The sequence below is a fragment of the Ricinus communis genome, chromosome 2, assembly GCF_019578655.1.
Source record: "Ricinus communis isolate WT05 ecotype wild-type chromosome 2, ASM1957865v1, whole genome shotgun sequence".
Taxonomy (NCBI): Eukaryota; Viridiplantae; Streptophyta; class Magnoliopsida; order Malpighiales; family Euphorbiaceae; genus Ricinus; species Ricinus communis.
In genome coordinates, this window is record NC_063257.1 from 5,999,265 (window position 1) to 6,015,726 (window position 16,462).

Genomic DNA, 16,462 nt, shown 5'->3' on the forward strand with positions numbered 1-16,462 from the left:
TTCAGTATGGATAAAAAAAGTGTGCATAATATTTACTGTTTTGTTGACATGTTATATAATTTTAATTATAAATATTTTCGATTTATAAATTTAAATTATATTTTTATTTTAAAAAATTTATAGATATAAATTTAAGTAATACTAAACTAAAAATATACTAACGACTCAATAAAATGTATAATTATAACATGTGAAATAAAATAAGAAAATTTTATTAATTATTAATTATTTTTATATCCAACAAAGAATAATTTAAAATGTTTTGATTAGTTAATAAAAATATAATACTTTAAGATTTATTAATGTGATAAAAATAAAAATTATTTCAAAAACTATTATTATTTAATTTTTTTATCACAGATATAATTGATATGTTTATTATAAAATAAAATTAATATATAACTAAAATATGTATTTATTAATTAACATAATATTGTTAATATAATTAAAATGTTATTCTTTAAAAATAAAAATTATTATTTAACTAAAATAATTTATTAGTTAATAAATTAATTATTTATAAATATAAAAAATTACGTGTTATTTTTTTTCAAAAATATTCGACGAAATGGAATATGTCAAAATTATTACATGTTAATGGAATATATTCTTTTTTTTTTTTTTTTTTTGCTATATTAGGAGAAGAGCCAATAGAGGTACTGATAATGAATCTTGCTTCAAGTGTCGTCTTCCCAATTATATGTGTATGTAATCCCTCTCTACCTTCAATGGTATTTATTGTGTATTCTCGTGCTTTGACTTTTGAGTAAAAACAAATCTTGTTAAAGGAAAAAAAGAACAAGAAGAAGAAGAATTAGCTAGACGGTGGCACTTGGATTTAACACATGCATGATTAACAATATGTACCAATTACTTTGGAGAAATACAAAAATAAAAAATAAAAAATAAAAAATAAAAAAGAATAACTTTTAAAGATCAATGCGCCCTTGATAAAAGAGGTACAATTTAGCTGCAAAAAAAAAAAAAAGAAATTAAATTTCAACTTCAATTATACAATGAGGTATTGGTAAGTGGCAAAAATTATCAGACTTTTTGTTATGTTTTTTTTCAAATTTTAATTTAATGGATATGATTGGAAGGGTGCGCTATGTCATATGTCCAGTTTTCAACTCCCATCAAAATGTATGCCACCTCAATTTCTTTTCCTACTTTATGAGATACGGACATTACAATTAATGTATCCACTCTTCTATACCATGTTTTGACAATTCCGTTAACCGAGTTTTTCATGGTCTGCAGTATTTGTAAGGGAATTATGTGTTAGGTCAAATCTTTGACAAATTTCAATATTGTTTGAAAGTCTTTCATGTAATTAAAGAAAGAAAAATAGATGGACCTGTGCATATAATTCAGATAATATAGCAATAAAAAATTGCTGCCCGGCGGCCTCTATGTTCGGGCCTATAAATATTTTTGTTTCTGCCGGCCCTATTTCTTACACTGAAGCCCAGAACTTTTACAGTAATTGAAGTTCCTTTTAAAAAACATACACAAATTATTTTAATTTATATTTTAATTATTTCAAAATAATTTTAAATTTTTATTTTCTCAAAGTCGTGAATGCAGCTTTATCTTCTCATCTTTCTAATTCCTGAAAAAAGGAAAGAAGAAATTTGTCTTTCAATTAAATTCACCATAAGAAGCTTCAACAGAATATATATATATATACGGCTATTTTATTTATTTATTTTCTTAAAATTTAATGCCTAAATTGACAAAACGTGCTTTTATATCATTATCTCACGACCGTATATACGCCTTTTAATTGAAAAGAATAAAGAAAAAAAAAAAAAGGAACAAAATTACCTGAGTGTTTTAAAGTGAAGTAGATGAGCAAGATACTGAGCTCATTCTATACATTTATTATTTCCAGTTCCAGCAGTTGTTTAAGGGTGTGATGGGTGCAATGTAATTAGTCGACCAGCCATACATATCTATATAGGTTAAATTATATAAATTAACTTTCTGAAATTTTTATTATCACATGAATTATTTTTTTTTAGGAGAGATATAATTAGTATATGTTAATAATTAGTGTCAGAAAAATTAATAATATTTTTAAATTCGTTATTTAAAATCTCATATTTTTAAAAAAAAATTTGTTGCATGAGAAATTAACTCTATAAAAAAAATTCATTATAATAATACATCATTTCTCATTAGCTTTTATAATACACTTTACATTATACTAGACACTAGTCCTTAAAATAAAATAAAAAGAAGCTTCATCTCCACACTTCTCTCCTTCTTCATAAGGCCTTTAAAAAGGCTCTGGAGTTTCTGCTCTGCCAATACAACAAGTCTGCCACACTTCTCTCCTTTTCACAGAAATGTTTGTCTCTACATTGCAATTGATCGCTCAGCTTGCTTCCAACCCTCTTTACATCTTCTGTTTTTGCAATTTGATGATCATAGTCATCATCCTCATTGGTTCGAGTTCTGGCTCCATTTATGATGAAGAAAGTCAAGTTCCTCTTTCAAGAGTTAGCAATGCATGTAGTAATGCAAAACATTCAACACCCATTATGCATCAGCTTGATGTAAATGAAATGGTAAGTGTTGATTTAAGCAAACAATCAAATCCCGCAGAAACACAAGCACCCATTTGCCAAGAGAAACGAAGTTACGAGAATAAAGAGAAGAATTATAACAATGAAGAAGATGATGTTGAATTTAGGAGGAGAGTCGAAGAATTCATTGATAAAGTTAATAGGGGGTGGAGGGCTGAACTACAGAGAGCACTTTGAGTATGCGACTTTGCTATGTATCATGGCTTTGCACTCTCAATTTCCTTTTATTTTTTTAATTACTAAATTTTGATTCTGCTAATCTGACAAAAGTATTTTTAGAACACTTGCCATATCAGATGCTATCTCAAATTTTGAAATAATACCGATGAAATATTTATTTTCAAAAATTTGATAATTATTTACTTAAATTTACCAATTCCAGAGAAATGGGTGAAGGATATCGATTGTCATGGAGATGCAACCGCGTCACCTTAGGGAATTTAGCTTAAGAAGCGGGGATTGAGCCATCCAAATATGATTATCAGCAATACATAAGGCTAAGTTGGACGAAAACATAACACAACACAATATCATATGGGAATATAATATTCTTTTAAAAAAATTAATAAATGAATTGCTAGGAATATATATAAATATATATTAAAAATTTAATATCAATATTTTATTAAAATAAAAGAAAATATCTAATAAGTCAGATACTCATAAGCATATTAATTTTTAAAATAAAATTTAAATAAATAATAACTATTTAAAAAATGCTAAAATATTAAAATTTAAGAATAATCTATAAATACAAAAAATTAAAATTTTAAAGTAGGAAATCTAATTAAATATAAAAGATTTATTACTAAATTGGAAGACATATAAATAAGACAAGATTGAAAATTTTCTCTAAATAGAAAAAGAATTCTTTAAAAAAATTTCTCAAATATTTAACAATTAATAAAAAATTATTCTTTGAAGTTTCAGAAACTTGTCCGAAAGTTTTTTAAAAGTTTTGTTATGAGAAATGTATCCGGTGCGGAAGCATAGTACATTTGAAGTAAAATATGCATACATCCTACGCTGGAGGTGTTAAGATTTGTTAGGAGGCCAATCTCCAAAGAGAAAATGGCAGATAGCAGATTAGAGGACCAAATCAAGAAAAATGAGTTCGAAAAGCTGAGTGATTTCAACTAGGATTGTGTCATCGATTGAATCACCGTTGAGGTCAAGGAATTGAATAAATTCTTCTTTTGAAATTTTGATTTAGTCTAGGTATACCACTTGCCGAAAATATAGTAGTGAAAGGAAGACTTAGAATAAATTTCCAGGAAGTTGCTATGTGATTGGCAGGATTTCCAAGTCTATGTGGAATACTTTGTGGTATAAATAAAGCTAAATGTTAGTTATGTAAACAACGTATTGAGCTTTATGTGAAAATTATTGTTGCTTATCTGTGATGAATTGTGGATATTGTAAATTCTTAGATTACAAGGAATGTATGACTATGATATATACATATTGAGTTTAACGGTCTTATTGTTATGCTATTGACCCCTAAGCTCTATGTCAACGTTCTTCTTCCTATATGAGATTGGTAGAAGTGACATTTCTTCCTTAGGGAAGAAAGGTTGCTCCTAATCTCTGATTTTCTGGCCAGTGATGTTGACTAGTCCTGAGGCCTTGACTGCTGGTCCATAACTGTTGGTTATGAACTGTTTGACTTTGAGATCGCTCTTCAACACTCCCCCTCAAATTGGGTTCAAATAGGTTGATCGATCCCATCTTGATAAGAATATGTTGATGATGAGTTTTATTTAGGGCCTTTGTGAGAATGTCTACTAGCTGTTCATGGCTTCTGATGAATGGAGTTTCGATTTCACTAGATTGGACTTTTTCCTTTATGAAATGGCAGTCTACTTCGATGTGCTTGGTACGTTCATGGAAAACTAGGTTTGAAGCAATATGTCTTGCTGCTTGATTGTCACAGTGCATTTTCATTGGTCCTTTGCATTCAATTCCCATGTCTCCGAGAACTTGTTTGATCCATATTAGCTCGCTGGCAGTAGACGCTATTGCTCTGTACTCTGCTTCTGCGCTGGATTAGGTAACCTCCTATAAAGGTACAGAATCCAGAGGTTGATTTTCTGTCACAGCTTTCAGCCCAATCTGCATCAGAAAAACCAACAATATTATTTGCATTATTGTTTTTCATTAAAATACCTTGACCAGGGGAGCCTTTGAGATACCTAAGAATCCTATTGATAGCATCCAAATGACTAGTGCGAGGAGCATGCATGAACTGACTTATCATGCTCGCTGCATAGGTGATATCAGGTCTTGTGACAGTAAGATAAATTAGTTTTCCTACTAAACGCTGATAGTGCCCTATATTATCTAAAGGCTCACCATCTTCTAGGTTAAGTTTGGTTTTAGTTTCCATTGGAGAATCTATAGGTTTAGCTCCTATTTTTCCTGTTTTCTTTAAAAGGTCCACAACATATTTTCTTTGGGATAGAAACAGACCTTTATGAGATTTGGCTATTTCTGTTCCAAGGAAGTAAGATAGCTGACCGAGATCTTTAATATCAAATTCCCTTTTTAGTTTTTGTTTGACTCATTCAATTTCTTTATTATTGTTACCTGTTATGATGATGTCATCAACATATACAAGGACAATGACAGTGCATGTGTGATTGCGTTTGACAAACATAGAGGAATGGAAAGCACATTTAACATAATTAATTCTTAAGAGGAAGTGGCTTAGCTTGGCATACCATGCTCTCGGGGATTGCTTCAATCCGTAGATAGCCTTTTCTAATTTACATACCAAGGATTAGTCAGCTGAGGGCTTGTACCCTGGAGGCAAAGTCATGTAGACTTCTTCTTCGAGGGATCCTTGGAGAAAGGCGTTTTTGACGTCCATTTGAAATAAGTTCCATCCCGAGTTAACAGCAATAGATAATAAAATGGGAACAGTGCTCATTTTGGCTACTAGGGCAAAGGTTTCCTGATAGTCCATCCTATATGTTTAGGTGAACCCTTTTACTACTAATCTAGCCTTATATCGTTCACTCGTTCCATCATGCTTATATTTAATTTTGTACACCCATTTACACCCAACAAGTTTCTTATTTTGCGGACGAGATACTAATTCCCAGGTGGCATTTTTTTCAAGAGCCTGAAGTTCTTCCTCCATAGCCTTACACCAGTTATAATTGGTGTTAGCTTCATAGAAGGAAGATGGCTCAGTGTGAGTGGCGAGATTGCTTAGATAGGTTTTATATGAATGGGATACAGTGTGATAACTAACAAAATGTTGAATGGGATACAATACCTGGTAGGACACATAGTCCTTTAGTCTGACAGGGGGACGAGTAAGTCAGGATGATCTTCTCGTGGCAATTGCTTCAACCTGGGACTCATCGTCTCCCCCTAAAGGAGTTGCCTCGGGAAGGATATTGACTCCCCCAAGAAGTTAGCGGTGCGAGGCGGCTCTTTGTCCAAGAAAGAGGGAAGTGTTATTAGGAAATAACAAAGTGGATGACTCAGAAGCAGATGGGGAGGTATTCGTAAATAAGGGGTACATTCATCAAAGGACACATCCCTAGAAAGATAGGTATTGTGCGAGGAAGGGTCGTAGCATTTATATCCATTTTTTTCAGAGGAATACCCAAGAAGAATAGTTTTTACATAACTCTGGTCAAGTTTATGAGCACTTCTAACGTGGACAAAGCCCATGCACCCAAAGACTCGAATGTGTCCTAATTCTATTTTTCTGCCTTTGAGAATTTCGAAAGGACTAAGGTTTTTTAACTTGGAGCTAGGCAGACGATTGATGAGGTACACAGCAGTCAGAAGGGCATCCCAAAACATATGAGGGACATTATTTTGAAAAAGAATGGATCTGGTGACTTCAAGAAGATGACAGTTTTTCCGTTTAGAGACTCCATTTTGTTCGAGAGTATAAATGCATGTAATTTGACGCAAAATTCCTGTGGAGGAGAAAAATTCGGAAAATTTTTTATTTATGTATTCAGTTCTATTGTCTGACCGAAAAATTTTAATTTTGGCATTATACTGATTTTGAATAAAATGGAAGAAATTTTGAAAGCATGAAAAAACTTCATTTTTGCCTTTTAACAAATAGACCTAGGTGGTGCGAGAGTAGTCATCAATAAATATGACAAAATAACGAAAGTGATTATAGGATAGAACGGGGGCAGGTCCCCAAATGTCAGAATGAATTAAATCAAACATATTTTCTGATGTTGTAGAAGACACAGAGAAAGGCAATCTAGTATGTTTAGCAAGTTTGCAAATTTCATAAGAGTGAGTGTTCATATTGAGACAAAAAAGCTAGTTTAGGACTCTATCGGACGGATACCCAAACCGCTGGTGGAGCAAAATGTCTTGGCGGACAGAATTGTTGGATACTAAACACTTGGTTTGAGAGTTATTGAGATAATATAGGCCATTCTCAAGGCGGCCTTTACCAATCGTCGTCCCTGTGACTCGATCCTGAAACACGACTACAAATGGTGAGAAAATATCATTGCAATTCAAAGTGCTAGTAATCTTACCAACAGATAAAAGATTGGATTGAAACTCCGGTAGGTGAAGAACATTGTGGATATCAGTATGTAATAATTTTAATGAGCCAAAACCAGAGATTTTAGCTTGATGCCCATTGGCAACGGTCACATAACTGGAAGGAGTGGTCATAAAATTATGTAATTTGGTGACATCCCACGTCATGTGATCCGTGGCTCCGAAATCAACTATCCAATTAGATGCGTTATTGAAAGAATTTATAAGAGGTTGAGATACCAAACCTGACCCTCGAGCTGGCTGAATAATGGACTGAAGCTGAGATATAAGCTCGGAGATTTGGAATTTTTCTGTTGGATTCAGATCAGTCCAATTAATGGAGTCAAACCGGGTCGGGTTGTTTAGACCGGGTCGGGCCGGGTTGGTCCAAATAGGCTGGGCCGGGTCGGTGCTGCTGGGTTGAGCCAGGTTGGTCTAAATGGGTTGGGCTGGGTATGTGCTGCCGAGTCGGGTAGTTCCATACTAGCCGGGTTGGGTTGGTAACTTCAGGTCGGGTCGATTTAAACACATCCGACCCGACAAACACATCCCTACCCGACTCACCACCCACACTATAACCATTAGCGTTATATGTGTTTAGGATTCACAAGCCGCCGAACCGCTTTCTCCCTTCCCTTTCTCGCTCTTGCCTTCCTCCGCTTCTCCTTCGTTCAGCTCTGTTGAGGGTCGGCCGAAGGTGAGGGTGAAGATGCCAGTCGAGGTGCTCCCCTCTCTCGGACCGACTCTCGTGAGTGCGAGAAGAGCGAGGCAAAGGCTCGGTTGTCGACTTCTTGGCTGCTTACTGTCCCCATGGTGATGCGTTTAGTTTCCTCTTGTTGTATGAGGGCTCTGATGGCATCGAGTCTGGGTAAGTTGCTGGACAATAGGATTTGAGACCGTAATGCTTCGTAGCTCGAATCAAGCCCGCCCAGGTAAGTAAAAACTAAATCTTGCTCTGTTCATTTTCTTGTTTCTTCTGGATCAGTTGTAGGCGGGATGAAGTTCCTCCCATCGAGTTAGCACTTCGGTTGCATAACTTGTGCTGGACTTAGTTCCTTGTTTGATCTGTGCTAGCTCTTGCTTTAAATTGAAAATATGGGCGAAGTTTTGCTCCTGTCCGTAGAGATTTCTCATTTTCTCCCATACTGCCTGTGATGATGCTAGTAACATGCACAATCTGGCAATCTGAGGCTCCATCGTGTTGGTTAGAAGGGACATGACCAAGTGGTCAGTCGTCTGCCAATCTTCGATTGCTTCAATTTCCTCCTTTGATGGTTGATTTGGGTTGATTATTTGAGGTTTGCTTCGGGTTCCCATGATGAACTCGAGCTTTTTTCTGCCACTGAGGCTGATATAGATAGCCCTCGACCATTCGAAGTAATTTTGGTTGCCCTTTAACACAATATTGGTTAATTTTATGAGGTCGTTGGAAGCCATGATGAAAGAGTGGTTGATTGTTTTGTTGGGTAAATGATGACAGGATTATTCCTGCTCTGATACCATGTGAAAATTATTATTGCTTATCTGTGATAAATTGTGTATATTGTAAATTCTTAGATTACAAGGAATGTATGACTGATATATATATATATATATATATATATATATATTGAGTTTAACTGTCTTATTGCTATGCTATTGACCCCTAAGCTCTATGTCAACGTTCTTCTTCCTATATGAGATTGGTAGAAGTGACATTTCTTCCTTAGGGAAGAAAGGTTGCTCCTAATCTCTGATTTTCTGGCCAGTGATGTTGACTAGTCCTGAAGCCTTGACTGCTGGTCCATAACTGTTGGTTATGAACTGTTCGACTTTGAGATCGCTCTTCAACACTTTATAACTTAGCATGCATGTGGTCTTGTTTAGATGTCCTGGAAAATGTAATGTCTCTAATGCCAGTGGTTTTCTAGGTTCTTTTTAGCATAGAATGGAAAAGCTACAATCAAGATGTTGTAATTACTATTCTAACTAAATGGCTGCCAAATCCTTTTGCATATTCGGATATTTATCGGTTTTGCTCGTATTTCACTCTTGGCTACGGTTTCTAGGATGAGGGAATTTAGAAAATAGTTTATGAAATTTGAATGCATCTTGGTGATATGTAATGCGATGTTTATCAAGGCAAACGGAGTTTATTTAGTTAAATTTCGTAAAACAAGATATGTTGCAGATATTTGATATTATTAGTATTGTCAAAATCTAGGAGAAATCCACCATATTGTGAGAGCTTACATTTGATTTTAATCCACTAACCGAATTAATTACCTTAATAAGAGAAAGGAAAAGTTTAGGTAATTCCTGAACCTGGGAAAATAGTCTAGTGAGTCACGTCAGTCTTGGCTCAGCTCAGCCTCCTTGACAAAGCAATTCGAACATGAAAATAGTCTTTCAATAACTTTAGGAAGTAAAAATTCCCAATTGTTAATTAAAAGATGAAGTGGAGTAAAGGGAGTTCTAAATATCCCTTTTCAGGCCAAAATTTTGACCCTGTGTTTATGAGTTCATCCCTGAAGTCCTTGAAAACGAATTTGGAGTGTAAATGTAGTTCAGATTACTGGGTTCCTTTTCTTCCTTAGCAGGCAATGTCTAGGTACAAAAGGGGCTTTGAAGCATTACGCACACATTCACCACTATTACAGGGGCGGCTGTTAGTCCAGAAGTGACTCAAACTTAATGTTTGAAACTTCTTTTCTTCTTTTTCTCTTGTGAAACTGGTTAGAGGAATGAAGGCTTTACCCTTAATGTACTGAGATATAATCGCTGTACTTGAACTGTAAAGCTCCTTGATATTCTTGCTCATGTCTTCTCAAAATTTTATGGATGCTACCAAATAGAACTATGAGTTCATTTTTCAGCTTGCGGAAGCTGGTTCTGCTAGTTACCCACGAAAGCTTTATTCTGATCCTTGATTTCTGTATGGTTTTGCCGAATCTTCTCTTGGTTTTTAGCATCTTTAACAGGTTTGCTAATCTTAATCAGCTTGTTGTATTCTAGATACATTTCTGAATTAGCTTACAAGCGTACATTACTGCAACCTTAGTTTTTGCATTCAGGTCTAAGAGGCCCATGAGCTGGTCTTCGTAAGAATCAGCACAACAAAATTTCAATTTGTTGCTTTCGGTTAGTGATCATCACCCCTGCTTCTGATTCCCATCGCTTGAAGCAAAATAGATGTTCCATTTTGTCTGCTACGTTTTGTTGGTTGTTAGTGTCAGAATGAACCTGAACAGCATGTTTGCCTCTAAGGTAGAGCTAAATACTTTGCATGTTGCAAGCACTTGGGTATTATTCCTGCGAAGTTTCTTTTGGAAGCAATACTGCATCCTTTTACCAAGATGTAGTGTATTCGACAAAATCTTCATGGACCTGTTTTCTGAAATCTCAAATAAAATGTGTTTCCTGAAATCTGAAAATCCTTCATAAGGCTATTTTTCCACTTTGTTATTGAATCTATCAGTAGTCTCGTTGTAAAAATAATGAATTGCCCATTCCATCTTGTATAGCATATTATAGTATCAAGTATGTGACTGCTTCGTCTGAAAGTATAATAGTGACACTGAGTCATTATAACTACACAATCTGTCTGTTGCATGTATCTTTAATGTTTGTCACTTTCGATAATGGGACTGTAGGACAATTCTGAAACTAACAATTGCCTAATTCCGTATTAGCACAAGAATCAGCGGTAGGCCTTGTGTATCATGCTAGTTAAAATATAATGCAAATCTCTTCAATCCACAAGGTAAAAATCTGTTCCAAAGAGAAAGAGGAAAGTATAGTGCTTCCCTTGCTGAAGATTCTGTTTCAGCCAAATGACAGAATTTATTTAACATTTGGAATAATTGCGTCATAATCTGCACCTAATTATCCGTATTTTTACTTTTTAATAAAATGTGCTATTTTAGAGGCTAACTCCAATTATTCCTTTCTTTCTAAGCGATATTGATCATCAGTTGGTTAGTGGAAGTTTTATTAAAAATGTATAGAGTTGCTTCTCTGCTTGGACCATCTTACCACTGTAGATTGATCCCAAAAGTTGTGAATTGAATACATGTTTGGGTTCGTCCTGATTTATGAAGTTCCTTGTCCCACAGTGTCCTTTTTGTGGAGTTCATTAGTGGACAGGCCAAGCATGGAATATCTATAGAATTTTCGTTGTATGAGAAGTAGGCAAAACAGAATGGAATAAGGGACTACAGGTTACAGCACTACCCTTCATTATCTAATCAATCTCTCCTTGAACACATGAGACAGGTACAACATGGTAAAGTAGCCACATCACACGAGTGGATTATATCATATGTGTCGGAAACTTTTTATCCAGTAGTCATTTCCTTCATTGTGCTTTCGCCTTTCGTATGAATACTACTGCATGCAAGTATTGGCTCTATTTTGTGAATTATGAAATCTGCACATTCATTCACAAGTTACTTGGCCTTGTTCCAAGAGTTTGTTGTAAGATTTTGCTTATATCTTACTATCCCTGCGTAGTCTAGTATCAGACAAGTAAATAATTAAAGATTCTGCAGAATTATTGATCAATTTAGACACTTCTTTTATAAGTTATCCTTTCAGGGTCGAGCTGTTTGAGTACGATGCTCAAGTCACATGCAGAAACATCAGAATGTGATTAAGAGGATAACGACCTCCCTGGTTAGATGAGCAAAGCTTTGTCCTGGGATCGCAGCAAGTGGACCATGTGCTGGCAAAGTTATTATAGTTCACCTATCCTGATTCTGATGCTAGCAGATTCATTTTCTGTAAGAGGTCGCAAAGGATAATGTTAACTGATTACTGGTTTAATTGTCCAGATAAGTTATGATTAACCAGAATTTAAGGAATTATATATGCATGGAGGGAAGTGAGAGTAAGTCAGAATGTCTTGTTGAGGCAGATCCCGAAGTGAAGCAAAAAACCAATGCGTACTCCTGAAGGTTGGGTAGGTTTCAAGGTCGTTGGATCACGTGACCACATGTTTTCCTTTACGTAAAATGCACGTGCAGTGCAGCCCTTTCCATTCCCTCTACGCATCCATTTCCTTTCGTTTCCTTCCTCCTCTCTTTAAGCCTTGAACTTGAATCCCAAGCCTTTTTGCGATGAAATCTAAGCTCATGTCATGTGCTGCTACACTTTCCAGACCCTCTTTCAACCCTTGTATCCCAATCCTACTGTTACCTCCTTTCGGGATTTTCAACGTGCAAAGGAAGCACTCCTTCCTTCCATTACAAAACTACTAGCAGTTATTATTACCGATTCAACTTCTAAATAACATACAAATTAAAGGATTTGATGTATAACTGTTGTGGATTATGATTGCTACATGGAAATTACCAATACTACATTTACTCGAAGCACACACATGCAGAAAAATAATTGACACCAAGTCCCATGCAATCACATAGTATTTTTGCTATGCCCATGTGCATGTACCTGTTGGGTTTACATGTATTTGCTTCTTTATTATTATTGTTTTTCTTTTCTTTTCTTTTCCTCTTTCTTGATTACGAACCATTTGCCTTGTAGCCACAATTTTACTTCTCAATTTAGCACTTGTGCTTGACTTAATTTTCAAAAGAAATCCACATAGCAACCCTATTTATTTTAGTTGTATGTTGTAACTTTTATTTTCAAATAATTTTCAGTTACCAATATTTTAATTTTAGTTGTATAAAATACTCGGTTGAGCCAGAGATAAATAACAAATTGAAAATGGTAATAAAGTTACTGATTAAGCAATATAAATAAAACACCTTGTTTAACTGATCCTTTATTTTACTTTGAATTAATAAAATGAGGTTGTATGGGAGAAAAAGGTAAAAAAAAGTAGGATAAGAATGATACAACTTATCGTATTTTATTTGAATTACTTAACCAGAAATTTTACAATTATTTCTCAATTTATTATTTATTTTAAACACCAATTTAGTATTTTATAGTGTTAAATTGAAATATTGGTCATTGGTAACTGAAAATTATATTTAAAATAAATAAAATTTATTTAATTCAAGAAAAGATGAAAACAATGGAATTTTTTATAATTAAGTTAATTTAAATGCATAAAATAAACATAAAGTGAGCTTAATAAGGTTTGTTTATTTAGGTAAACAAATTGACAGATAGATACGTAAAATAAAGCTAATGTTCTCTTATATTTAGGTTAAAAATCGAAAACGAGAAAGCCATGTATCATTGCTTAAATTTTCCTTTTCATCCATAAGTGAGAAATTGTAGTGAGTTTTTTTATTTAAAATATTACAAGATTGAGTGTCTATAATAATTCTTGAAAACTAAGACTAAATCCCTATCAACAGATTAGTGTTGCTAACCAGACGGTGTATTCTACATGGTGGGGTTACAAGACTGCACATTTTAGAGCAATTATTATAAGAAGTGGACGATTTAGCACTTTTTCATGACAAGATTTTGTTTGTCTGTATATATCTTTGATGCTGTAATATTATTTATATTGCCGACTAGAGATGCAAAAAACCTTTAACTAAGTATCCGCCGGCACTGCAAATCTGCAATTAATATACCATCTGATATATATGCTAATGGCTTAAAATTGATGGAAAAGGCCATCCTTGCAAGGGGAAAAAAGGAAAGTTGAAAGGCATCCCAGCAAAGTTGGGTCCTCACTCATCCCTTAATTTACTTACATTATCTTCTCTCAGATTTTAGTATGTCTTGTCATGATTACTTTTCTCAAGTGTAATGCCCCACTCTTGTCATTACTGGCTTGCATTATCGCATTTACTTGGATACTGTTCTTTTTATTCCCCTCTTTTTTCTATTCTAATTTTCCCTAAGGAGAAATTCTGCACCCCAGTTAGCTAGTGGACCTTACTGTACTTATATATCCACCTTAATTTCACACATGGAGAAGCTTCCGGCAGACGGAGGAACTCATTAATTAACATTTCTGATGCATGAAAAAGTAAACAATTAAACGATCTACTGGCCTTTGATTTCGGTTATCTCAACAAGAATGATTGCAGTATGGGATTTTATATTTCTCTCGGAGAGTCTAAAATCTCATATCTATAGCTGCATCCTAGCTTTAAAAAAAAAAGAAAAAAAAGAAAAAGAAAGAAAGTGATATTGTAGAATAGGATTAAAAAAATAAACACTTTCTTTTTATTAAAAAAAATATACATGCCCACTTTTTACCTTAAATTACTCCTCAGGGCTTGCAGCTCGATTGACCCTCAGATTAAATAAATCGTCAGATATGGAAATTGTCATGTATATGTTGGTTTATAAGGACTATTCGAATTCTTCCTATGAGTTCTGATGATACCAATGGATGCTTATAAGGAAACATAAATCAGTTGAATTTGAAGAAAATGATGTAAACAATGATTTAATAGCTCCATTAAGGGATGCTTAAGTACTACGATTCACTAATTGAATTGAAATGAATCACTTGGTTTTTTTTAATTTCTTGCAGTAGGCAACAAGATTGGGTCTTAAACACATTAGATATATCTACAATCTATAGGGGTGGGCAAAGAATTTATTTGCTCAAATTGTAGAAAGGGACCACCAACCCAAGTGGCAGCAAAAAGCCCCCATCTTTATAATGGGTGTAAAGAGGAAATACCCAAGTTTAAATCTCTTTATCTGTATTTGGTAAATGTAATTAGCATAGCAGGTTTTACATATGGGACTCAAATATTAACGACAACAGTTGTGATCTACCAACGCGACACCAGCTAAAAAATTATAAGTAATGATAACGAAAAATGGATTTTACCGAGATCTTTCTTATTTTTGTGTAATATGGTGACCTATTTGCAGTTCAAAATGTTAAATATGTAGAGACAATGGAGGGTACGTACAAAAGAATTTATCATCTTTTAATAGGAGTGGTCTATTTCCCTTCTGAGTTGTGAACTTTGACTATCTAGTGTAAGATCATGGGCAGGACATAAAATTTTGGATTTGAGATTTTGTACAATCTTTTTGCCACTGTCACTTGGGTTTCCATCCCTTTCTATCTCTACCTTCATCAGCAGCTAAAAAAGCAGAATGAGGGAATCAAGGAAATTTCCCTTTTTGTCGGCGAGTATGAATTGAATTCACCAATGTAAATGGAAGGGCAGAACACATGGTGAGTGGGGTTTAGTACCTTCTGCATGAAATTCTTTGCAGGGTAAACGAACCGGCTAGCGATGTCCAATACCCATAATGAGATGTTCAAGAATTGGATTATGAATTCTGATAGTTTTGTGATTTAGTTGACCTTTTTAACTTGCTCCAATCAAGGGTTTGTGATCGCTTTTTCAAATCGATCTAATCAAGGTTAAGTGATTAAGTTTCAAATTAATCGCATGATTGGATTATAACATATAAGTTGACATGCCATAAACTATAATAATTCTGTGATTTCACTTTGTCAACTCTTTTACTATGCATTTAAGAAAAAGAACTGCAGCATTAAACTCTTCTTCATAAGTCATAACATCAGGTGACATTCATTTATTTATTCTTGCTTCTTTGCTGACCTATTTATTAGATAGTCATTCATTTTTACCTTTTTCTTTACAGTATTTCTTTCCCTTTATAATTTCAAAATTTCAACTCTTTCATACGTAAAATTGAACATAAATTCTTGTTTATACAGTGCCCTCCAATGCCGTCAAGTATGACTTATTAGCCGGCACCGACTGGACTGGTGGCAGTGGCGATGTTTTTGGTCAAGCAGGAGACACATGGTCTCCTCCTTTCTTCGAGTTTTGTTTTCTTTTGTGCAGAACTATATAGTTCTAGTGACTATCATTAGTACATAAAGAAAACAACTAAAAACAGCGACCAACTCCAAAATCGAAAAGACTAAAAAAGGGAAATAAGAGAGGATTAGAGGAAAGAAAAAAGAGAAGTATACTTTGCTGCCATCTCTCCAGATCACTATTGAAAACCAAAATTTAATCTTTAGAAATTTCCTTTGTTTTTATGCTTCACAAATATTTTGAAAGGACGCAAAATTGTCAAGAATTAAACTCCTGATATTCAACTAATAGACTAACGAATATTATATATTTTTTAGATATTGTAATTAATTTTTTAGTTGGATAAGAAATAAAGATTAGACACCAATCAAATGTACCCAAGTTTTTGATTCTGTTCAGGTAAGGTAATGCATGCCAGGAAAAGCAGTTGTTACCAGCTACTATATTAATCGGATTTCTGGTCCTCTTATAGGGAATTGGAATGAATATAATTGTGGCCAATTGGACCATCATGAATTGATTTGCCGTTTCTGAAAGTAATGAAAACTTGAAATCAAGACCAAAACGTGTGGGATTCTCAACCATGAATGAGAAGGGACAGCTAAT